The 25,458-nt window shown below is 38.9% G+C and overlaps 1 long non-coding RNA gene across 1 annotated transcript; it reads left to right on the top strand.

Annotated features, from left to right (window-relative positions):
- The first annotated feature begins 1,952 nt into the window (after nucleotides 1-1,952).
- On the top strand, nucleotides 1,953-25,239 carry LOC133268210 (uncharacterized). Its single transcript, XR_009742998.1, has 5 exons — nucleotides 1,953-2,093; nucleotides 10,976-11,158; nucleotides 21,583-21,792; nucleotides 22,523-22,707; nucleotides 25,063-25,239. It is a non-coding gene; the product is annotated as an uncharacterized LOC133268210 (long non-coding RNA).
- The last annotated feature ends 219 nt before the right edge of the window (nucleotides 25,240-25,458 follow it).

The raw sequence follows: 25,458 nt of genomic DNA, 5'->3' as shown, positions 1-25,458 counted from the left end.
ATTTCTACAGATTTCTTTCATGACCACTATTATGTATATAATTAACACCTGAAATTATAAACTACTGAAAATGACAGTTTAATTTTATATTACTGACAAAAACTGCTTCATTCTTTAAACAGTCCAAAAGAATATAATCAAATCCTACAAGTGGCTTGAGCAAGAGGCAGCACTGTGCTAGAGAAAAAATGAGGGGAAAAAATCATTGGCCAAAACCAAAAGAGTGCTTTAGGGGCCTGTGTCGGACTGCTGTCATTTGCAGTGTTTCCACACTTTTCTCTGTGAAGGGGAATACTGAGAATATTTTAATCCTTTCTTTTTTGATCCCTGGGCACAGAGAAAAAGATGACTACAATCCTTTAAAAAGCAGTGTTTTTCCTTGTACTTAAATGTGTTCTCTACACAGCCCCATGTAAAAAGCTAATTTATTTTAGCATGGATCAGAACAGGAGGAACACTACATATAATTTGTTTCATTGAGCTAAGTAAGCTGTTTTAAACAGCTGATGCTCTCATCTGACTTAACAAGCATTTCCTAGCATTTTTACTACCTTCTTACTTGCAAGATTAAGGTATTGGCTATAAATAGTGGGTCTACTGGTTAGCTTAATATATTTGCATAAATAGGACATAAAAAATGACTAGTTATATGTTTTCCTCCTATTTGAATCACATAATCAGATTGAATTGTCATGCATGCCTAAAAAAAATAAGTTATGGAGCAGTTCAAGTAATTAGAGCTATTGTTTTGAGTAGATGGAGAAACACTACTGAATATTGCATAAGTATTAATAAATAACGATATTAAGGTAACAATAGCCTGTTTTCTTATATAATGTTCTGTTTGTTGTTCTGTATCTGCTGTTATAAATCATGCAGGATCTTCCTTCAGCTTCTAAGATATGCAGAAATAGCTTTTGCAAGGTTATCAGTTTAAAAATTTGTTTTTGCCAAAACCATCTGGTTTACATGCTCACCTTAACCCCAAAAGGGAAATGGCAAGAGGAAAACATAATTATCATTGAAACTGTGTTTGGATATTTGTACAGAAACCATGTCCTTGTTGAAAAACATGAATATTGGCAACTGTAGAAATAGTGCAGTTGGAAGGAATGGAATGACATGTTCAGCAAAATAAAAAAAAAAAAAAGAAAAGAAAAATAAAAAAATTAAAGATTGAATTCCAAATGCTTTCTTCTGTGCAACATTCAGAAGGAAGACGGGATAAAGTGAGAAGCGTGAGACTAATGCAGTGGAATAATCTGAGGACTTTATTTAAATGTAAGACTATAAAAGAAAAAAATTAGAATAGACTCACAGAATAGACTTGCAGAAACTTTGAGAAATTGTGTTATTTCAGTATGGGTACTTCTAGCAAATTAAAATACAGTGCCCTATTTGCAGAGGGGTATGGCTGATTCCCAGCTAACTAGAAAGTGTTGGGGTTATTGGCAGGAGAAACAAAGCTGCTACAGCCATGGTGTTCGTGTTGCCACAGGCAAGCCCATGGAAAAATGGTCTTGTAGGTAAATGATTACAGTGTGAGTAAGGGCCATAGTTTTAAGCTCTCATAAACTTATATTAAAATGCATAAAGCTGTGGTTTCAAGACAGTCATCGCATATATTTTTCTCTTTGGTCTGCATTGTGTGCCATTCTTCAGAAAGAGGTAAGCAATTATTGCATTGCAGCAAAACAGAAGAGCTGCCGCATTACATAAATGGTCCCTTGGTTTCCTTTCTGTTCATAACAATAGCAAGTTTCTCTTCTTGGATTGGCATAGCTGTTCAAGCTGCTGCAGGGTTGGGAAGGTCACTCTGACCTCCTCCATTCGCAGCCCAAATAAGATTTCTTGAGAAGCTTGTATTCCCTTCATGCGTTGTATCTGCCATGACCACAACCTTCCCTGTATTTATATTTCTTTGTTCTGGTTTCTCTTTCCACTGCAAGGCCTCTGTCATGCAAGGGGATTGACCTGGCTCTGGGGAGTATCTGCACATCTGTGAGAAACTCTTTTCCTCTTTCACTGTGTCTTTGGAAGAAAAGAATGGAGGACAGGACTGGGTGAGGAAGAAGGTTTGACTGAAAACAAAGGTGAGGACCTAATTTCAAGTCATTAAATTACTGAGTTTGTCTTTTACAATCAGATCTTAAAATTTCATATTGAATCAAACAAAGCAGCAGACTATCAGGAGATTTTTATCTTTTAGATTGCATTTTTTTATAACCTTGTGTTTCTTTGTACATTTCATGTGATTTCAAGAGTCAACATAGCTGTGGTAAGACTGCTCTGAACTGCAGCTTTCATTGAACTGAATGTTTTGTAGTAACTTCAATTTTGGATTTGCTACACTTTCAGCATTTTGCAACTAGAATCTCCCATTGTATAAAACTTGTGCTTTTGGTAATACACATATTTCCCTTGTTAGCTCTAGCTTATGGGGTTTATGTTCTGATGTAATGAATTAGCCTAAAGATCAAAAATGCTGCCTTCAGTTGCTGCATAAGAAATAAATTTACTGTTGCACAAAATGTAAAACAAAACAATGTAATTGAAAAGGTTTCAATTCTGGGAGGCTTGAATAAATATGGTATTGTAGCCTTGTGCCTAATTTTCACATATCTTAGATAAAGGGCACAGATTGATTTGTTGCAAGCTTCAAAGAGAGGTAACTCAAGAAATGAGCACTTAGATCCTTTCTATTCCAAAATACACAGGCTGTAAAATTCAAACTACTTTTTAACACAATATCACTTATGCCAGTCTCTGATTAGATATGGAAAGGGAGAGATATAGAAAGGTGCCAGCCTGTCTTAGACACAGTGTCCCACCATAATGGCAAATTCCATTTTTGTAAACTGAGGTATGCTCAAAAGATGCAGAAAAGCCAAAATTTGAACCTCATTTTGTGGTACTTGGGAAGAGTAGTGGGTTCTGCCCTCCTCTTCCTCCTGCATACCCACACTAAGAGGTGATTGTCCCATTGGTTTAAACAGAAGGCTCTACTGAAGTTCCGATTTACTACATGGACACAAACATATATAAAGGATATCTTAAAATCTGCAGCATATCTCTTACTTGGGCTCTAGAATCCTCCAGTTTTGCAACTGTGCTCTTAATTCCAACTGTACCTTTGAGAAGTTGACTTTAAGGTGATAATTCATCTCCATTATGTAGGAAAAAAAAATAAAAAAGGTTAAACCATGAGAAGTCAGTAATTTGGCAAAATTGAAAATGTCAGTTTAAAAAAAATAAATCCAAACTCTTCCCCCTCTATCGCCTCCCCCCTCCCACCCCAGTATCCCTTATTTTTCAATAAATAAAACCTAGACTGGGAAAGACTAGGTTTGGCTTGAATCTGATTGAATCTTACATTGAATCTTGTGACTGATTTCAATATCAAGCATAGTGCAACTGTACCTCCCAATTAATTTTTATTCCATCGTTGGAAAAATATTATGGACTTATTCTCATGTAAATTTTCTCACAGTTCCAGTCTTTATCTCAGTAAGTAAAAATTTTTTTCTGCCTTTTCTCCTCTCCTTAACAGTCAGTTGGGTTGCAACGAGTTAATGTTTTCACAGTATAAGGGTGTGGTCAGGAAGACCTGCAGGCAATGGGATATGGTATAGGCAGACTAGAAATGAAAACATACACAGTAAGAAACGGGGCTGGGAAATGACTACAAGACTTAAAAGTTGCTCCTCTTAGACTAAACCACAGATCTTACACCAAACTTCAGAAACATTACAGCCAGTACATAGCTAGAGAAAAAAAAGGTTCTATATGATATATAATGGCACTGGGCAGATGTTAGTCATTAATAAAAACTCTTTTGGGCTGTTTAGTGCTCTGGTGGTGAGGATATAAAACAGAAAATGGAATTTAAACACTTCAAAAAGACCTTTGGAAAATTTTGCCCTCAATCAGGGTACAGTGAAGGTTTCAGAGGTGGGAGCAGAAGCAGGCTGGAAGCAGCCAGGGAGCTCTTTCGAACAGTTAGTTCCCATGTGGGTGATGAGCAATTCTGGAAATAACTTTGTTCTAAAACAAAACAGTGAAGTACGTGAACTCAGAATACAACAAAGCTTGGTGGTGTTTTGGGGATTTTTTTTCTGTTTTGTTGGGGATTTTTGTTGTATTTTTCTTTTTCCCCAGAAATTTCTCCTCATACAATTAAGGACAAATATACCTCTGGGAACTTCAGGTACAATGCCCAATAACAATTAATTTTAATGGGAAATAATATGGGTAATGCATCATTACTGACTACCATAATGAAAGTTTATAGCAGTTTCATTTTTGGCTATTAATAAACAGGCCAGTCGTTAACCAAGAATGTATTGGAAATTATATTATTGAGTTATTACATCATGTTATTGAATTGTTACTTTGAATACACAGCATGCTAAATGTGGTATTTAATTGTAAATTACTGCTTCACTGCTCTGTATTCTAAAGAAACAGTACAATATTTTACTGCTTTAGTTTTCCCTTTTGGTTTTATACTGTGGTTTTCTACCACATATTCTTAAAATTTTCTTTCTGTAGGACCTGGCTTGCTGTTCACTGTTTCGCTCCAAGTCATTATTTTGATGAAAGATGTAAGAACTAAAAATGGGAAGGTAATAGTTTAATGTTTCTTGAAATGATGTGTAGTGCTTGGAAGAATCACAGTACTTGCATGTTTCCAGAATAGCTTTTTACATAGGAAAGGTAAGGAATTTAATAGCTGTCTCCCTTCTAGGGGCATGAACATGCTTAGTACACATTGGCTTTTTGTAGAATGACAAACTAATTACTTCTTCACTGCTAAGATCATGATTTTAACATGCTAAAAGAACAGAAAAGTTACTATTTTGCAATTTTTATAAATGTATATCACCTTATAAATATGGTATTTCCATTTAAGACTCTGTTAATGAAAAGTTTCAGATTCACAGTCAACAGCTTGATAAAAGTCATTGAGTTTCAGGCTTTAATTCAATTCAGGCATATGTAAAACTCAAAGTGGGCCACAGAATGACAGCTGAGTACCTGGAACACAGGATGCAGATTTGATCCTTGTAGTCTTCACAGTACAAGAAATTTACTCTCGTGTTGGAAGATGTTAGATTTCTGAGCTTAAAAAATGATTATCTATCTGCATAAGGAAATACTGAATTCAGTATATCGTCTGAAGGCCATGGCTCTTAGCAGCTGTAGAAATCATTATAGTATGACCGCTGTTCATTTGGTTATGTGAAATGAGCTTGTGGTCTTAGTCCAGTTCTAAGCTCTTGACAGGGGCCTCGGTCACCAAACAGCACATCAGCTTTATGTCTTTTATCTTGTCTTTCATTTCAGCAGAGAAGAATATATATGGAAAGTAAATTAAGGTACTTATATGGGAAGGTGGCAAGACCAGTGAGTCAAGTGACAGATATTAATCCTAACCCAACACATACTGCATTTTCAAGGTCTCAGAAGTTGGCACAGTTGACATTTAGATATCATCCAAAGAATATTCTCAAGAGTGGAGATCCTGCTAGCAAGAATATTGGGAGCAGCAGGGAGCAGGAGTCGTCTGTGGGAATAGTCCGGTATAATCTTCATGCTTTAGCTTCTCTTTTAAGTATTTTAAGAGTAGAGGCCACTGAGGGAGCAGAATGGAATAAAAAGAAGGTGAAAAGGAGATGGTTCTAGTCATAAAACTTGCAGGAGAGCTATGACTTTTTTTACTGATGTAAAGTTCCCTGGATACCTCACTGACTTCACTTCATAGGAGAAATATTAGAGAGATTTCTGAAAGGGATATTTTTCTTAGTGAAAGCATCTAACTGAAGTGGTGAAAATAGATTTCCTCTCCAGTTACTATTTTAAAGGTTTCTGGCTTTGGTTTAGGTAAATTATGTTTGAAGATCCTGTTTTCTGTACCACCTTTGTGGAAGGTCTGTTTCTTAAAAAATGTCATTACAAGAACAAGAAATAGTTCTGTTGGTTTTCCTCTTTTCCTCTTTAGGGAGTTTATCCCTGCTGTCCTGCAACTTCGGGGTCTGCTTCCCCTAGAAACTGGGAACACGTACATGGAAAAGATACACTGACATAATTGTGCAAGGGGACCAAGCTATTGTTGCAAAAGCCTCAGTGTTGTGAGACTGTTTATTGCATGGCCACACACTGGGAATCTGGGAGCAGAACAAGCTATACCTAAGGTAGGAGAAAGACAGAGTACCAAAAGATGTTCAGGAACATCTCCTCAGTGATTTTCTGCCTTTCTCCAAACACCATAAGATTTTAATATGTACTTTAATACATAAGCCAACACTGCTTTTTCCCCTTCAGACAAACTGAGCTCCTTTTTATCAAGGTAAGCTCTTAGAAGTTTCCTTGTTGTGACATTCTGTACATGATAAATATCTCTATATGTTAATGACACAATACTTGAACAGAAGTGAAAACCTGATGCTTGAAAGGTGGTTACTGTCAGTATAATGCCACTTACAGAAGCTCCTTGCTTTTAAGAAGGCTCAATTACCTTTCTGAAAGCCCTGGGACATAACAAGGATAATGTTTCCTTTCAAGAAATCTCTCTCTTCAAGCTTCCTCCTGATGGAAAACCTCTGTTGCTGAAAGGTGGCAATTAATCCTTAAACAAAGATATATTTCCTGCTGGTGTCCAGTTACACAAGAACCATTTCTATCTGCTAAATCTGACCTTGTTGTGTTATTGTCTACTGTCTTATAAACATCTGATATACTTTTTCTTTCAAATAAAAATTTCTTTTTCATTTTACCATTATAGTAGCTCTAGGTGATGTTTTTCATTTCATGACAACATCCATGGGGACAAATGGCTAATAGTGAGATTAAATTCCCTAAAGCAATTTTCTTTGATATCCACACCCTCTTCCTGTTCTATTGGTATATTCAGAAGTTAGAGACACATAAAAGCTTCTTGGTTAGAAGTTCATCTCGTGTCAGTGCAGAAATTGTTCTTTATAGCTTATTTCCAGTGTTTTGACCAAATTGATATTTCAAAATTTATTGCAGCTGTCCATTAAGAGATAGATGTTTCTCCTCTTATTCAGCCAAAATTTCCATTGTCCTTATTTCATTACAGAATTTTAAACAATTCTTCTTGCTCCTTTCCCTATCATTAATGCGGTTGACAACTATCAAGCTGACTAACAAGACAGGATACTTATGTTGAAGGGAATAAAAATTGGTGGTTCTGGAAAATAAAGTTGTAGAACATGCCCTCAGCCATGAGCCTTCCTATTGAGTACCTTTCTGATAAAGAAGAGCTGCCCTCCAGCTCAGGAGGGAAAGTTGTAACAGTCTGACAAGCCAAGGCATGGACATCAGTACTGTGGAAACTTCGCTGAAATGGGAAGTAAGAAGAGGTTAATAAGGTGTGAAAGAGGAAAAGAAGTCAAAATACCCCCCCCAAAAAAAAAAATTCTTAATCTCTTCCAGTCCTTTGTCTTATTGTTGCTAGCTGTTTTCAAATCTATTCATAGCTATTTATTTAACACTTCTGTTTGGTTTAAAAACTGAAAGTACATCAAGGCTAAATATAAGCATTTCTCTTACTCTTTGTTCTCTCGTACACAGACTGTAGTTAGGATTCTTCACTACCTTGCACCTTGAGACACTAATTACACATGTCAAATTAGGTGAGGACTGCTACTGCCAACATCAGAAGAGAGTTTTGTTTGATGTCTTACACCTTGCCTCCACAGACTGAAATCACTGCCAGAGGTGCAAGACATGCAAATATCTATCTACCTACCTACCTGTTTGTCTTAATAGAAAGCTTTCTGATTAAAATCTGGGAGCAAAACAGTGCTCCTTGCTTTTGACATCCTGCTTTTATAAAGACCAGTCAATTAACCATTCCTGTTCCACTTCACCTCTGTGAATCATGGTCAGATGCACAGACAGTACTTACCTAAAGGCCGTTTGAAAGCTTAGTTCAATAACAGTTATGATATGACTTTTTAGCTTTGTGGAGGTGTGATAAAAAGAGAAAACATATTTAAGGTAAGTTTGACAAATTAATAAATCTTTTCCATAAAACCTCCCTAATGATCCTTCAGTATCTGAAATAAACAGCTGTAATCATCTTGTGCCTCTGCCAATTTTCAGAACTCTGGAGCAGATTTAAATTCCCTTTTGCTCTGCTGTTATTCTTCACTGCATTTCTTCACCCAACTCACTCTTTAACGTGCGATCAGTATCCCATGTCTATGGAGACTCACTCATTGACCTGTTTTGCCGTGGTTAAAGGTAAGCACATTCAGGAACCTTGGGACTCCAGCTCCCATGTTCCTTTTGAGAAGGACCTTTCATTTATCTGCTCTTTACACTTGTTTGCTCTTCTGCATAAATAACAAAGATAAGCCTATATAAGGCATTTCTCCTTTGAATACAACCTGTAGCACTACAAAAGCAGAGATAGCAAAACATATCATTGTATTTGGAGAAAAGGGACAAAACTATGAGCCTTGATAAAACATCAGGGACATCTGTGTGTGATACATTTACTGGGGACTGGGTATAAGCCTTCAGAAAATGTGTCTTATAGTAAACAGGTTTCAAAGAGACAGCTGTTACAGACTTGTCACAATTTCAACTTTGAGCAATGAATACTGTAAATATAAATTGCCATTGTAAAATGCAGTAATTGTGATTTCCAGGAGTTTTACCTTCCTACTTATCCTGCTGTTTATACCCAACCAAGAGCTGTAACAATATAAAAATACATAAATTTGCTCAAATGCTAACTAATATACTGTTTAATTCAAATTGTTTTTTAAAATAGCTTCTTAAATTCTATTTCATTTTGTTATTTTTGGATTTATTACTTATTTAGTTCATAAAACTGTTGGATTTGAAAATCTGAATTGCAGTCCCTCTATTTTTCTTTCCTATGATAAGTTGTACAAACTATTCTTGATTACTTTCCTTTAGTTCCTCGTGAAATAATAAAATACCAGCTTTTTATGCTCTATTTAAATTTTGAGTGCCAGCCAAGATCCTTCTCTCCCTGCTTTAGCATCCACTTAAAGTGACTTTTCTAATTGGCTATGCCCTCAACATCTAAAACCTCCCTTCACCATCTCTGCTGATAACTCCAGAGATTTTTAGGCTGGGAAATTATAGGTCATGCTTCCCTAGTTATGCTTCTGCCAAGAATCGAGCCCTTAGGAAATTCATGCTCTGAACTCTTTTTCCCCAATTTCAAGAAATATATAGATGTTATGAGCAGATGGTTACAAGTCATTTCGAAGGTCAACATTCAAGCAGGTTAGAAAACTGAAACTTAATACCTACATTCACTTCTGAGTTTTGTAAATTTATTTAATTGATCTTAAACTCATTTTCTCTCAGAATGATTCAATAAAAGCCCTAAAAGGACAAAATTCAGTTTTAAGTGCAAATATTAATTTAAGAATCCTGTTGATTTAAAATGGTCTTTGATAATGAACCGACCAAAGCGTTCACTAAAAAATATTAAAGATTTGCATGCTATAGACAAGACCGTAGAAAACAGACAAATATATGTTTGCATGCATGTGCAAGTATGTGTCTATACAGACGTCTGCAGCTGGTGAGGTCTTCCAAAGGAATTTGCGCTCTTAACCATAGGTGTTTCTGCCCACGGCTTTGTTGTGCTGAGTAAGGCAAAGCTCTTTTCACCCTTCTTGAGGCTCCTTGTGATTTCAGTGTTTGCTCTTCCAGCAATATTTAACTGGAACTATGCCATGCACTATATCTGTCATACATTCAACTGATATGAGGTAAAAATACAGCAGGGTGAATCTGGAAATCAGAACATGATTGCAATGCTTCAAAGGATGGAGAAAAAATGCAGAGCTCAAAGTAATCCCATTCAAAACTGCTACACATTCGAAAAACCATGATTTCTCTCAACAATCTTCTCTTATCGCAAATCTCTGAGAAATTAAAAGCAAACAAATTGACAACTGAAATGCACCTCCACACATCCTAATTTTTCCTTTATTCCCTAATCTGCAATGGGCTAGTGTTGCAAATAAAAAGCTTGGATTATAACTGTGAAACTAAACTCTACAGAGAAAACATTAGACTGCTTTCACTAGAAATGGTGCTTAACTCAGGCTGCAAAAGGAAAAAAAGAGTCAACAGCAGGGAGAACTCATCATTGTGAGCTGAGTTATTTTACTCATATTTTAAAATTGTAAGTATTCAGATGTGAGATGTGATTTCTCTGTAAGTCTGTGCTCTTAGAAATGGATTCACTTTTAGAAGACATTATGATGTGCATATCCTCACAATGATTCACTAGATCTTAATCCTTTCTCTCCTACCCTCTTATTATGGTTAAGCATTATTAAGACTTCTATTCATAAGACCTTTTTTTTAGTATGTCTTCTGAGATACACCAGAGATGCTTCTATGTTAAATATGATATCACTTTTAATGTTGCAGTTGGTATTTGTATTTCATCCTGTTTCTGAGAAGTCCTGTTTTTTAAAAAATGGCTCAAAAATTTGTCATCTGGCTCATGCAGTAAAGATGAATAGATATGAAAATACTTCTACTAATATCTCCTTCAATCAATACTTTTATCAATCTTCCTTGGTTCTATTACTTTAAAGGTCGGTTCACTCCTTATTTAGACCAGTCTTTGTAAAACCTCTCTTAACAGAGCAGCCACCTGGAATTTTGTTTGTTTCTCCAGTTTCTTCTAGTACAGTTCTGCTTGGGCTTCACAAGACCTGCACTTGAGAATAAGAAATCTATTCCATGACATAACAAGGACAAAAAATCCTCTGGATTGCAGAGTTAGGGTTAAAATGCTTTTTGTGCAGCGCATTTTGCTGTAACTTGCAGTTCCCACTAATACTATGTTGTTGCGGTTTTTCACTCTCTCGTCTGCTGCCTAGTACAACTGTTTCTCTTGCTTCAGTTGGTTTCATCCTTTCCCTTTTGTCTTTTGTGTTTGAAGGCAAGGTCAGAGTGTGGCTCCACTGTGTGGGCTCCCAGCAGAGCAGGAGGTAGCTGGCGTGAAAGCCTGGTCTGTACCATAAAGAGGCATGGAGGACACCTGAAAAGGAAGTTCTAACAAGAAAAAAGAAAGTTGGAAGGACCCAGAGGTTTAAGGCGTAACCCTTTGGAAACAAGAGGTCAGGTAAAGGTTTAAAATTGTATATATTTTTCTTTTGGCTTTGATGGAAAGTTCCTTTAGAGCCCAGCTGGAAAAAAGGACTCAAAGTGATGGGAGGGTTTGCAAAGCACTGATTTTTCTGCTTTATCATCAGTATTGCATACTTTGCAATATCGAACGTCTTTTACTTTGCTGTTCAAAAGTCTGTGGAGAGAAGAGTAAATGATACCCTTCAATGACAAATTGACTGTATGAGTAAAGTGCACACACAGAAAATTAATTATAGCAACTTTAACTCAGAAAATTTCCTTCTTCCTTCCTCCACCCAAAGAATGACTAAGGTAATGTTGCCTATAACAGCTTGCAGCACTATCAGTTCTCACTTCCTGCAGCTACATACTGTGCTTTGAACAAGGTCATATAATGGGAGGAGGTGACTGTTTCTTTGAGCTCTGTACCTGCTAGGGCTCCACAACAGATAGAGCTGCAGAATTCGTCAGGCACTTTGTTGGGCCTTTATAAGCAATATAAAGTACTCAGGCGAAACACATCAAATAGTCACACCTCTCTTAATTTAAAAAATTCAGCTCCATGGACTTTTTGCATAAAAGAGTCTGCTTTGGCAATTTCTTTAGGCTTTCTGCATTTTTTTTTGTTTTTGTTTTTGTTTTTGATTTTGTTTTTGTTTTTTTTTTTCAGCACAGCTGTAAGAGAACCAGATTTTGACATTCTGCAAAGACCTATAATTTGATTTTTGATTCAGAGTTAATTTTGGTTTCAAATATGACCCAACAGACATACAGATCTTGCTTAAACTTATCAAATCCTGGATAGAATATTTCAGTTAATACAGACTAACATTTTTAACCAAGATGTTCTATTTGTAAAAAAGCTCTCAATTTCAGCTTTTTCTAATAAATTGTGAAGGGAATAGTTCTATACATGTCATTGCATGTCTAAGTGACCAGTGATTCACTTGACTGCTTTACATGTGCAATATATAACATAAATCATGGGGGTTTAATTGTTTATATTTTGGAATGCAAAGACACGATTTAAATTATTAAATTCTAATTATTAAAGCAGAGTATCTTTGTTATAAAATTCAGAAATCTGACAAACTTCCTGGAATCTGCTGACCAAACTCCAGCTGTTTAGATAAAATACCTAAATGTGAAATATGTGGTTTTACTCTATCCTTATTCCCAGATACTTTTTAAGAAAGAAATCCTTCCTTCATGAGAGGTATCCCTAAACACACAGGCAGCTTGGTTGACTTCAAAGGGATTAAGTAAAGGTTTTCATACTCAAGACCTAAGTTACAGTATTTTGACCCTGAATTACTTAATCATCATCTGTGAAACATATCATCTTTGACATTGGTTGGCCTCATTTAGAAATTAGAGTAGATTGTATACTCTGAAGTTTCTAGAAAAGCTACATTATGGTGAGTTCGGTGATTTCACGTTTTTACCCATTGTGAGACACTAGTATAACCCCATCCAAAGCTGCTGATAAAACTTACATAGCCAGTATTGGTTTTCTCATTGCTTTTGTGTAAACTCTTAAAAAAGTAATCTATGTAAAAAAGTTTTTTGCTTTTTCTTATGAATGTAACTATTAATATTGAGAGATGCAGTTTTATTTTTTGGCCTCTCTAGAAAAATGTCGTATAAGATTTAAATCAATTTCATGGAGGAAAAATCCAACACATCCAAGCAGACAGCTTGGTATGCTTTACAAAAAATTATTCAAACTTACTGCATATATTTATAATGAAAATTATAACTGAACCTTAGTTACACCACAGCAATCCTGGAGGTGGTGGTACAAATATACATTGACAGATTATATCTTAAATCAAGAAAACCATATACATATTAAATAAAGTCATAAAAGGAATGTAAAGTATGACATTTCACTTCCACTAGGCATAACATTATTGGTTTTGGGCAATTTTTGAATGAAAATATGAGTGAGGCTGCGAATCCTTTGCTTTCCCTGAGGCTGGTGAAGGTGAGTACAAGGCTCAGGCTAGCTCAGCAGCAGCTTGAGGGTAGGGGCTGTGTGTGCATGCCCATGTTTTGCAAACACTTATGCACAGTCAGAAAGTTCAGTTGGCTATTAGAGAATTAATTTGATGCTTTTAGGTAATATTACTTAAGTATTCTTGATAAACTATTGGATTAATTGGGCCCTAAATTTACATATAATGTCTGATACTAAGTAGTTGTGCATTCGTTATTCACAAGTGTTTGATGAACAGTTTATGAAAAACAAACCAACCACGAAACAAAAACCTCAAACATTAACTGTGTATTTTGTAGGATGATTGACTCACTACCAGTGACAAAATTGTTGGTCCATGATTAAATAGCTAACCTAAAAATCCGTTAATCATAGAAGTGCTGAACCCAGTTACACTTAAGTGCATTGTTGAGACAAATAAAAATATCCTAAGAAAGAACAATCAGTCAATAATAGAAATAGAGCTGTAGTAATTGTGAGTATGGAGTTCATGACCTATTTTAACATGCTTACACTGAAGAGTGGCTTGGAGCTGAATTATGAGGCTGGACCTGATATAAATATGCAACTGAACAGCACAGATAAATTGCAAATAACCATAGAAAACTGGCTATAAACAACATGTAGGTCAAGAACAGATTGCTTTTGAAACAATGCAAGGTAAACAGGACTATCCTAAGCTTCATCAAAGTACCAATCCTGAAATCAGTTCAGTTCTGTTAACTTGTTTTTCACTTTATTCAAAGTCCAAAGTCTCAAAGGTTTAAGGCTATAGAGGAGCCATTGATGGATTTTTTTGATAACCATATATGATCTGAATTGAGTTTTTAAATTTTAATTGGTAAGGTAGACAACTTGTTATAGCAGCACATATCTATAATACTGCTAAGACTCTTGACCAGTGTGACAATGTGTGGAAAGGTGCATCTTCATTCCTCCACTAGCTTGGGGAAAAGAAAATGCCAATCCATAAGACAGTACTGGAGATCTTTAGGAAAACTTTCTGTTATTAATGTCTAAAATGCCACTCACCACTTGAATAAAGAGCAATGACCTGTTTATATGAAAAACCTACAGAAAAACCTACACAAGCTATTTTAATTGATAGTTCAGTCACCTGCAAATGAGGCCTCTGGCTACAAAATGCAAATTTGCCTCAAAATAGTCATGTTCATATGATGAGAAAAAGGTCTGCTGTGCTTTGAATCTCAATAAGGTTGGCTTGAAACTCTCTCCTCTGCACATAAGGTATATATATATATGAATATATATATAGTACAAGTATACAGATTATATAATTTAAATGTAGGCATAACATCTATTTATTTATATATATTTTATAATGTGGACTTGTAGGCAATTCCAAAAGATAAAAAAGATACATTACGTCAGTTTTTGCTATTGGGTGAAAACAGAGATGTTAGTCCAGGGCAAGTACTAGCTCTTACTTTAGTTATGAATCTGCACTTTGTAAACATAAATTATACACTTAAGCAGATGAAAAATCATATAAGCCAATACTGTGGCTTAAGCTGAACCCAGGACAGCCTCTGACAATGAGCCATATCTTGCACAGAAAGAACAATGAAGTCCTTAGACAAGACTTGCTGTTCACTGCTGTGTGATGGGTATGTAAAACCCCTTTTTTGATTTCAGTGGACATTTTCTGGTTAAAGAAATGTAGTCACAGAATGGGGCCTATTATTGTTGAAGCAGTGGACTTTCTATACAAGTCAGATCAGCTTAAGTAGACCTGAACCTGAATGGCATCTTCTACTGCTGGGAGAGGGGAGAACCAAAAGACGTGAAGTTGAGAAGCAGCAGACAAGTTTGCACGGCTTGTTTAAGCAGTTAATCCTTTATAAACATAAGTGTGGAGAAACAGCTGTAGAACATATTCTCCAAATGTTGATTCCTCTAACTGAATAACAGAGCCATATAAACAGATTTTGTCTTTTGTTCAATGATTTTTGTTGAGTCTCCGTGCCCTTAACCTGGCAGTCTCTGTTTACCTTTAGCAAAGCTTGATGTTCCATTAACAACTGGTGTCAGGGTCCTCTGCTTTTCCTGGATATCCCTTTTGGTCCCCATGGCAGAAAAGCTCTGTCTCATGCTCATTTGGCAAGAGCTTAAAGAAGTGTCAGCTGAAACTAGAGATAGGACTCTTGTCACCATTTGTCTTCTAGATCATTCCCTCAAATCCTGGAATATTTGCTGCATGTTGTCGTTTTCTGGTATTTTCTCCAGTTGTATTTTCAGTTATCTAAATTATAGGGTTAATACTTCTTTTCTTGAGAGACTATTCCCCAATCTAATATGTCTTCCTGATGAGATTTCTTCACATGGCTTTAAGCTATACCCCCTTACGTTACCCTACGTATTTTTTTCCAACTTAATTCATCAAATATTAATATGTAGTTCCTGTACCTATTTAATCATTACTTAGCTAAACGTTCCATACTTCACTCATCCTTCAGTCTTTAAGTATTTTCCCTAAAGGTTCATTTTATCTCAGTATATTATTTGATTGCTAATGCAGAAGATTATTTTTCTAGATTTATATTACTGTAGATTTATTAGGGCAATATCTGTACTTATTTATACCTCATGCAGTGTCAGTGAATGCAAGTGTATTACAAAAGTATAGAAATTGGCTTGTTGGGCTTGTGTTGCACTTCAGACAACACTAGGTAATCTGAAGTGACATCCAGCTGAAAAACAGCAAAGAGCAATGATCCAGAATACAGTGCCTTTGCACAGGCATATATCTTTGCCATCTGGTTATTGAAGAGGCAGAGAAGTCATGTTGGCCTGTGGTGCAGAAATAAAAAGTGCATATGTGTTTGTACATACATATATCTGAATATATGCACATACAGACATATGGATGGCAAAGAGCACTGGAGCTGCTTACCAAGAAAATGAATCGGCATGAAAGCATGAAAAATAAATTTGTAATAATTGGTATTTTTCATGTAATTACATTAATATTTTTGTGTTCTTCTTGCTGCAGTTAGGGCAATGCATAATTTCTACATTGTTTTCTTATTTATAGGTGCTAAAAATTGTTCTGTTGATGCATACCCTCTATTCTGAGCATGGCAGCCTTGTACTGTGCTCCAGCCCTTTTCAAAAACTATTAGAGGAAATCTTTCTTATTGATTTCAATAGCATGTGAGCTGCACAGAAGGCATTGTGCACAATAGCATTGCGTAGCTGCCTGGTGAGGGGCTGTGTACAGTTCTCAGGTCAGTGGTCTTGGGTTTGATTGGGGAAGTTAAAGTTATTTCTTTTGAATTCTGTAAATTTTAATTCTTGGCTATGAGAAAGTGTTTGGAGGAAGTGGTGTGTAGGCCATCTGCCAGTGTGAAACCCCAGCCTGAGTCTCTTGGGATTAAGGGGAGAAAATTCTGACAGTTATTTCTGATGTTAAATCAATATAACTTTTCAGGCATGTGGCACTTTCAATATTCACAGTATCACAGTATGCTAGAGATTGGAAGGGACCTCGAAAGATCATCTAGTCCAATTCCTGTGCCGGAGCAGGAACACCTAGATAATGTTACACAGGAATGTGTCCAGGCGGGTTTTGAATGTCTCCAGGGAAGGAGACTCCACAACCTCCCTGGGCAGCCTGTTCCAGTGTTCTGTCACCCTCACTGAGAAGTTTCTTCTCAAGTTTAAGTGGAACCTCTTGTGTTCCAGTTTGTACCCATTACCCCTTGTCCTATCATTGTTTGCCACTGAGTAGAGCCTGGCTCCATCCTCGTGACACTCCCCCTTTATATATTTATAGACACTAATAAGGTCACCCTCAGTCTCCTCGTCTCCAAACTATAGAGACCCAGCTCCCTCAGTCTTTCCTCATAAGGGAGATGCTCCACTCCCTTAATCATCTTTGTTGACCTGCTCTGGACTCTCTCCAGCAGGTCCCTGTCCTTCTTGAGCTGAGGGGCCCAGAACTGGACACAATATTCCAGATGCAGTCTCACCAGGGCAGAGTAGAGGGGAAGGAGGACCTCTCTCGATCTACTAACCACCCCCCTTCTAATACACCCCAGGATGCCATTGGCCTTCTTGGCCACAAGGGCACAGTGTTGGCTCATGGTCATCCTGTCGTCCACTAGGACCCCCAGGTCCCTCTCCCCTACACTGCTCTCTAACAGGTCGTTCCCCAACCTATACTGGAACCTGGGGTTGTTCCTGCCCAGATGCAGGACTCTACACTTTCCCTTGTTATATTTCATCAATTTATTCCCTGCCCAACTCTCCAGCCTGTCCAGGTCTCGCTGGATGGCAGCACAGCCTTCTGGCGTGTCAGCCACTCCTCCCAGCTTAGTGTCATCAGCAAACTTGCTGATAGTACACTCAATTCCCTCATCTAAATCATTGATGAATATATTAAATAATACCGGTCCCAGTACTGACCCCTGAGGCACTCCACTAGTTACAGGCCTCCAACTAGACTCCGCCCCATAGACTACAACTCTCTGGCTTCTCTCCTTCAGCCAGTTCACAGTCCACCTCACTACCTGATCATCCAGACCACACTCCCTCAATTTAGCTGTGAGGATGCTGTGGGAGACTGTGTCAAATGCTTTGCTGAAGTCAAGGTAGACCACATCCACCGCTCTGCCATCATCCATCCACCATGTTATTTCCTCATAAAAGGCTAAGAGATTGGTCAAACATGATTTCCCCTTGGTGAAGCCATGTTGACTGCCCCTCATAACCTTCTTATCCTTGATATGCCTCTTATCTTTGATATGCCTTAAGATGGCACCAAGGATACTCCTTCTTGGTAGCTGGTGCAGTGCAGTGTTTTGACTTTCGGCCTGGGAACAGAGCTGATAGTGATGTTTTGGTTTGGCCAAGGACTTTGTGAGCCTCATGCTCTGCCAGGGAGGAGGGGAAGCCAGGAGGAAGCAGAGACAGGACACCTGACCCAAACTGACCAAAGAGGTATTCCATACCACAGCACGTCATGCCCTGGATGTAACTGGGAGTTAGCCGGAAGGGCTGGGAGACTGCAGGGTTGGAGGAGGTATTGGTTGGTGCTTGGTCGGGCTGGGGGGGCCAAGTTATCGGTCAGCTGGTGCTGAGGTGTTGTATTCTCTTCCCTTGTTATTTCCTTTATCATTATTATCATTGGTGGTAGCAATAGTGATTTGTGTTATACCTTAGTTACTAAACTGTTCTTATCTCAACCCGTGGGAGTTGCATTCTTTTCGATTCTCCTCTCCGTCCCTCCGGGAGCAGGGGGAGGGAAAGAAAGGGGGGGAGTGAGTGAATGAGTTACCTGACTGGGTTTAAACCACGACAGTTCTTTTTGGCGCCCAACGTGGGGCACGAAGGGTTGAGATAACGACAGATCTGACCAGATTAATAGTCACTCATCACAATGCTGATTTATTGGCTCTCAGAGTTGTTTCTCTTGATCTCACAGCTTCAGAATGTTGTAACTTAGGTAGAGCCGGTATTTGCTGTGTTAGTGTTTATCAAGTGTGGGGCCTGGGCTAAGGTTCTTGTCTCACTGTGCTTTATGGCAATGGCTTGTAGTACGGGTGGGCTCCAGCAGCAGGGCGGGACGGACGCGGCCGTGGACTTGTACCTGGTCGTCCGGCTGCTCTTCACCGTCCTGGCCCTCACCCTACTCTCCATCTTCGTGAGGCTGCGGGGAGCCGAGGGGGAGCGGCCTCGGGAGCCGGCGGCAGCCGAAGCGGCTCAGGAGAGCGGCCCCGGGCACCAAGCGGCGGCGGGAGCGGAGCCAGAGGCCGCGAGGGGACGGCTGCCGGTGGAGGAGGTCGGGGCGGTCGAGGAGCGGAAGGAGGCGGCTGCCGAGCAGCGGGAGAAGGCAGCGGAGGAGCCGAGCCCCAGGAGGATGCAGGAGACCACGCAGCATTTCCCAGCAGGGCAGAGGAGGAAGAGCTGGACTCAGGAAAAGAGAAGCCGGTGGTGGGAGAGCCGGCAAGCACAGCAGCTACACCAGCCCCAGTGACAAGTACAGCAGCATCAACTGAGAGTTCTGAAGGTTTTGAATGGCCTTTGGGTATCCTTGGGACCTGCCTGCTGATTGTGATGGGGATCAGCATGTTGGCACACACAGGCTGTGTTTTACCCACCGCCATTTTGTCGGATCTCAAAAGTTAAGCAGAGTCAGGTTTGGGTCTTGTCTGGGGTTAGACGACGATGCAGGGGGACCAAGAGGTTCTCCCCAAGGCTGGACAGCCAGGAGTGGCAGGGTGTGTGGGACAGTATGGGCAAGTATCTAGTCCACTGGGCCCCTCCAGTGCTTTGGAAGCGTCAGAGATGGAAGGCAGCTGTGTGGAGTCCCCAGCAGCAAGCTGCAGAAACTGCTGAAGGGGACAGTGAATTATTTTAAGCCTGGTGGGCCCATGGCACTTCAGGCCATCAGAGCAGAGATGCAACACAGAGATGGACTCATGATCGAGGGGTGGACTTAGCAATAGACACTATTGCCCAGGTTATTCATGAGTGTGAACACTGCACACAGTCTCTCCTGCTCTGGAAGACTGTTACAAGAGATGAAGCCTGACATCATGGACCCGATGGACGCAGCAGCTTTATAGCTACTGCTCCATGCACTTAGATAAGAGTGATGGTATATTGAAAATGTGGGATCTGAGCATGACGTGAATGGTATGGAATAAGGGGTAGATAATGTCCTGGGTTCAGCAGTAGCAGTCATTTTTCTCCTTCTTGGTAGCTGGTGCAGTGCAGTGTTTTGACTTTCGGCCTGGGAACAGAGCTGATAGTGATGTTTTGGTTTGGCCAAGGACTTTGTGAGCCTCATGCTCTGCCAGGGAGGAGGGGAAGCCAGGAGGAAGCAGAGACAGAACACCTGACCCAAACTGACCAAAGAGGTATTCCATACCACAGCACGTCATGCCCTGGATGTAACTGGGAGTTAGCCGGAAGGGCTAGGAGACTGCAGGGTTGGAGGAGGTATCGGTCGGTGCTTGGTCGGGCTGGGGGGGGCAAGTTATCGGTCAGCTGGTGCTGAGGTGTTGTATTCTCTTCCCTTGTTATTTCCTTTATCATTATTATCATTGGTGGTAGCAGTAGTGATTTGTGTTATACCTTAGTTACTAAACTGTTCTTATCTCAACCCGTGGGAGTTGCATTCTTTTCGATTCTCCTCTCCATCCCTCCGGGAGTAGGGGGAGGGAAAGAAAGGGGGGGAGTGAGTGAATGAGTTACCTGACTGGGTTTAAACCACGACAGTGTTCCATCACTTTCCCAGGGATGGAGGTGAGGCTGACCGGTCTATAGTTACCCGGGTCCTCCGTCTTGCCCTTTTTGAAGACTGGAGTGACATTTGCTTTCCTCCAGTCCTCAGGCACCTCTCCCGTTTCCCAAGACTTGGTAAAGATGATGGAGAGTGGTCTAGCAATGACTTCCGCCAGTTCCCTCAGCACTCGCAGGTGCATCCCATCTGGACCCATGGATTTATGGATGTCCAGATTGCTCAACTGGTCTCTAACCCATTCCTCATCGACTAAGGCGATTTATTATTCCTTCAAGAAGGTCTTGTATAAAGATTTTGGAAGGCATATTATGGGGCATACAACCTCTTAATTTTCCAGGCAAAGGGATCCTCCACAGATGTTACCTCTTTACTGGGTTTCTGCAGCACTGTGTTCTCCTTCCCACATATGATATTTCATGCATGTTAGCTCTGGGCAGAGCCTTTCACTGTTTCCAGCCTCTGCTGGCAACTTCTAAATCCTGCAGGAACCTGAGACTTTTTAGTTTGTCACAGTCTGCAATATGACGAAACTATCTACAATCCAGTGCCCACACCTCCAAACAAAGACACCGAAGATAAATATTACTATTTCCTTAAATAAACAACTAAGTGAACAAATGTTTGAAAATCATAAACAAAAAACCCACAAAGAGTAAAATAAATTTTACATGGCAGTTCTCATAAGAACTGTAAAAAAATCACAACTTTTAAAAACTTTTTGTCCTCCACCAGAAATAACTCAAATCTCCTGATACTCTCCAGGAGGCTAATGTAAAGGCACCTACTACAATGTGAACTTTGTAAAACTGAATACCCAGTCTTTGAAGTATATTTGAAGTGTATTTGCTCCTTAGACACTTGGAGGAATGGGAGTATACATTTGCATGCCCATGTGCTGGACAAGACACCGAGGTGGTGCAAACTGCTGCTTTGCAGTCAGGAGAGGGACCAGTACAAACTGCGGCATAATAAAATCTAGGGTTCTCACTAATAATCAGGTTTATAAGAGTATAAAGTGCTCCCATGTTGTGCCAAATCCTCTCCCCTTTGCTTTATGAGGGTATTTTGATATATACAGTGTTCCTGTTTTTTTTTTTTACTTGACACAAGACTACCTTTTATGGACTTAACCTTATCTTTCTTGTCACAGCTAAATCTGTATTAAAGGCTGCTCAAGGAGAATTTAGCTGGCAACAGATTTACTTAAATACCATCACCTGGACCCTTATCAGTAGATGCAGCTGGGGAAAACCTCAGGGAACTTGTCTGGCCCTTCTTATGCTTCTAGGGTGCTGATGGTGTTCATTGAGTTGTGTTCCCCAGGGAACTGCAGTAATGTAGTGAGATAATAGTGAACAAGGTGAGAACCACGGGCATTCTGGTAAGCTGCAATGTCTACTTGTGAATTTTTTGCTCTTTAGGTATCTATTTATCTCTTCTCCAACAGGTCTTGGGGAAAAAATGTCTACAAGAGGATGTCTTAACCACTCAGCACCATATTAGCTGGACTAGCTGGAGAGTTGTTTTCAACTGCAGTGTTACTGTTTCCAGTGTCACTTTATATTAATTTCCATGGGACTGGCAGAATTCAAACAGATATCTACATGTTGCCTATATTTATTGATCCCTTCTTGCAGTTGTTGCAAGTCTTCATTGCTTCAGTAGTTTTCCTGACTGTCTCCGTCTTCTTTTAGTATTGTGCTGCACTGTTGTTCCCTGTAGTTTTAGTATTTTTCTTTTCTGTGCAGTTTCTTGTGCTGAAGAAAGTATTACCTACTGTCCACCCCAGGCTGAGTTGGCAGAAATAAGGCAAGGAGGGAAATGGGTGCAAAGCTTCACACTTGTCATATACAGGCACACCACCCCTGAAAGCTTGATTCCAAATGTGGACAGTACTTTTATTTCTTTATTTCTTTTTAAAACAGCACTGTCAATCTCACAGCTGACTGTAACTGTTGCATTAGCTTCTCAGAACCAGTAAATAAAACTGAGAAAATGGTGTCAGCATTCTCAGTATTGACCTATGTGAATTTTATTGAAGTATCTAAAGAAATGTGACTGTAATTTAATGAGCTTCTTTTGCCCCACAGAAGAAAATAATAAAGAAAATGAGCATTGTGGAGTTAAACAGAAAAACATTCTATGATTCTCCAAGGGTGGAAAAGTAGACCAGATTATTTCCTCAATTTATTCAGAAGAGGAAAAAAGAAACCTACCATAGAACATTGGCTACCAACTGTTTTCTTGGATATCTTCAGGGAAAAATGGAGAAAAGGTATTAAAGAAGTAACTGAGAAAAAATTATAGAAGAAATTATATATTTTTCTTTTGTTAGGGGAAACTGTACAAAAAATTAAGTATTGAGTTAAAAAAACCCCTAAGCTAGTCATGGTAAATGTTCAAAGACTCAGAAGTGACTGAGCTACTTATGTATACGCATGGTTTTAATTCAGCTTTTTCATATATTTGTGTTAAAATACTCTTAAAGTAGTTGCTCTAGTACAAGGCTTTTATACTTTAGATCTGGTCTCCACTCTGAGTTTTTGATTCCCTGTAGAACACAAGCTGTAATTGGAAAATATATAGTCCTTTGAATTGGGAAGGTAACATTTAAAATGCTACATTAAGCTTTCGAGCACGATATTTCTGAAAAACAAGACAAGATAAATAAGAGAGTTGGGAAGAGTGCAAATAAAAGAGAGAAGGGTTTATAACGTCTAACTGCAGGAAAGTTGAACGTATTCAGCTTAGAAGAAAGGAATGACAGTAAAGCAACAGGCTGCAGATCCATAAAGTGATTTCATGGGAGGAACAGGGACTAATGGCTTTTGCCAGATTTTAAGATTAAATGAAGGAGTTATGGGGGTAAATGAGAAAACAAAAGAAGAGGCCTTAATGCTTCCTGCTATAGGGCTGTGTCTTCAGTTATTAAAAGTTTTGCTGAATAGTGACACCACAGGTTAATTTGTTTTTTGATGAAGTTGTATTATTCAGACTCTCTAAAAAAAAAAAATTTAGTTGAAGTTGCCCACTTTCAGTAGTGAGATTAGATAAAGTTATAAGGAGTATAAAGTATGTTTTAGGAGCAACAGTTGCACATGTTGAAATGTTTTGGTTTTGTGCCTAATTTTTCTTTTCTTAATAGTCTTTCCTTTTAAGGAAAGGAGAACAAAATTAATTCTTCAGGGGAAAGCAAGAAGATACCTTTCCATGTTTTGAAAATGCTTAGAAAGTTAGAAATACATAATAAAGCAGAAAAAGTGTATTTCCTTTGCCCCCTTTCTCTTCTTTATCTTTCTCAATTTTGGGATCCTTCAAAGCTCCCAGGAAAAGTGTATTGACAGTAAACATGTTTTTCTTAGTCACCTTCAGTGCCACACTAGCCCCTGGGGATCTGTAAATCAGGGATAGAAAACAGCCATCTAGATAATGAAAGCTGCAGGATAACTCATTTAAAAGTTACTTTGCAGAAATTATGATTACTGAGTCTTGCAGCAATGTACGTAGGCATTGTCTCTTGACTTCAATGGAGTCAATTAAAGCCACTTAATTAGGGCAGTTAGTAATCATCTGCTAAAATTACAGACTTCTTTGTGTTATAATTTTTCTATTCTAATACCATTTGAAAAATGACCCTGTGTAGACAAATTTGGTTGAGCATTTTCTTTAGTTGGCAGCTTGCTCTTATACCAAATAATTTTTGAATATATTTTTTTTTTAATTTGGCAGGCCTTTTAATATTTGAGACTTCTTACAGCAACAGAACTTCTTGTGTAGGTGTGTATTTTCCTACTTACTGATGATTCCTCCTTTGATTCCTTGTTATCATTCATGATTAAACCTTCTGAACTGAGACCTGTGCCTCTGTTTTCCTTGCCCCCCCCCCCCCCATTAATTTATTAACCATGAAAAGCCAGCAATCTTTCCTTATGGAAGGCTGCTGTTTAATGCACTAGACTAGACTCTTAGATTGCACTTCGATTTTGAAATAAATCTGTTCTTTCTTTGAAGCAGTTCTGGTACAAGGAAACATGACGATATTTCATTAAACATATTGGGGAAAAAGGCAGTGGAAGAAGCAGATCCTTTAAATCTTCACTGCCAGCACTGTGCCAGAGGGGCAATGGGCTCATGACTGCCTGGGAAATTTGCTTCGCAAAGTGGGGTGGGAGAGACCTTGGATCTTATCAGGAAAGGCAATCATAGTTACAAAGATTTTTGATATTGATTCTTTTTAACTTCTACTAGGAAAAAGAAATGTTTTTATACTCATCAGAGATTCTGTTATTGTACCTGGTCTGAATGGTTATCTCTAATGTGCCACCTGTAACATCCCCAAATGGGCAATTTTTTTCTGACTAGGAAACAATTCTCCAGAACACAAAGCAGTCCTTTTGGATGTGGCTCACATTTAGTGTCTGGAGTTGATTCTATGGCAAATATCTTTAATTTTGATTTTCTCATATTTGTCAAACAAATGGGAATCCAGAATATTGCAGGAATTATTTTCAAGCAAAGCATTTGACAGTACTGAATTAAAAAAAACAAAACTAACAAAACATGCCCCCATAAAAAAGGGTGGGGTGGGTGGCAGATGAGTTTGAAACACCACTGCTTTCCCGCTTTCTAGGTCCCTATCAATAGCACACCAGTTTTACATACTGGCTGTACAGCCCAGGAAATTTCCTGTTAAGAGGGAATAAGATCACAACAAATGATGCAGCCCACAAGCACAAAGTGCTCATGGGAGAGGAAGCAAAAGGTGCTCCAAAGATGTCCACATAGACAAAGCACCTCCTTGCCTCCCTTTGCCTTGAGCTAAGCCAAAGTACCTCCTGGACACCTGAGTGAGCATTGCACAGCTTCTGAGACAGAGTGGATAAGGATTAGCAAGACTCCAACATGTACGTCCTTAAGAAGATACAGTAGTGATTTTCTAAGGCAATTCCATCTCCACCAATTAAACTGGGCTGGCAGGTTTTATTTCTCCTTTGGAGGATGGGGGCACATTCTGGCTATGCAGCCT

This window comes from Pezoporus flaviventris, unplaced genomic scaffold (genome assembly GCF_033815535.1).
Source record: "Pezoporus flaviventris isolate CSIRO_AGI_PZ_B2104156 unplaced genomic scaffold, CSIRO_AGI_Pfla_v1 ptg000013l, whole genome shotgun sequence".
Classification (NCBI taxonomy): Eukaryota; Metazoa; Chordata; class Aves; order Psittaciformes; family Psittacidae; genus Pezoporus; species Pezoporus flaviventris.
Note: the sequence above shows the minus strand (reverse complement) of the source record. Positions and strands in the feature narration are given on the sequence as shown.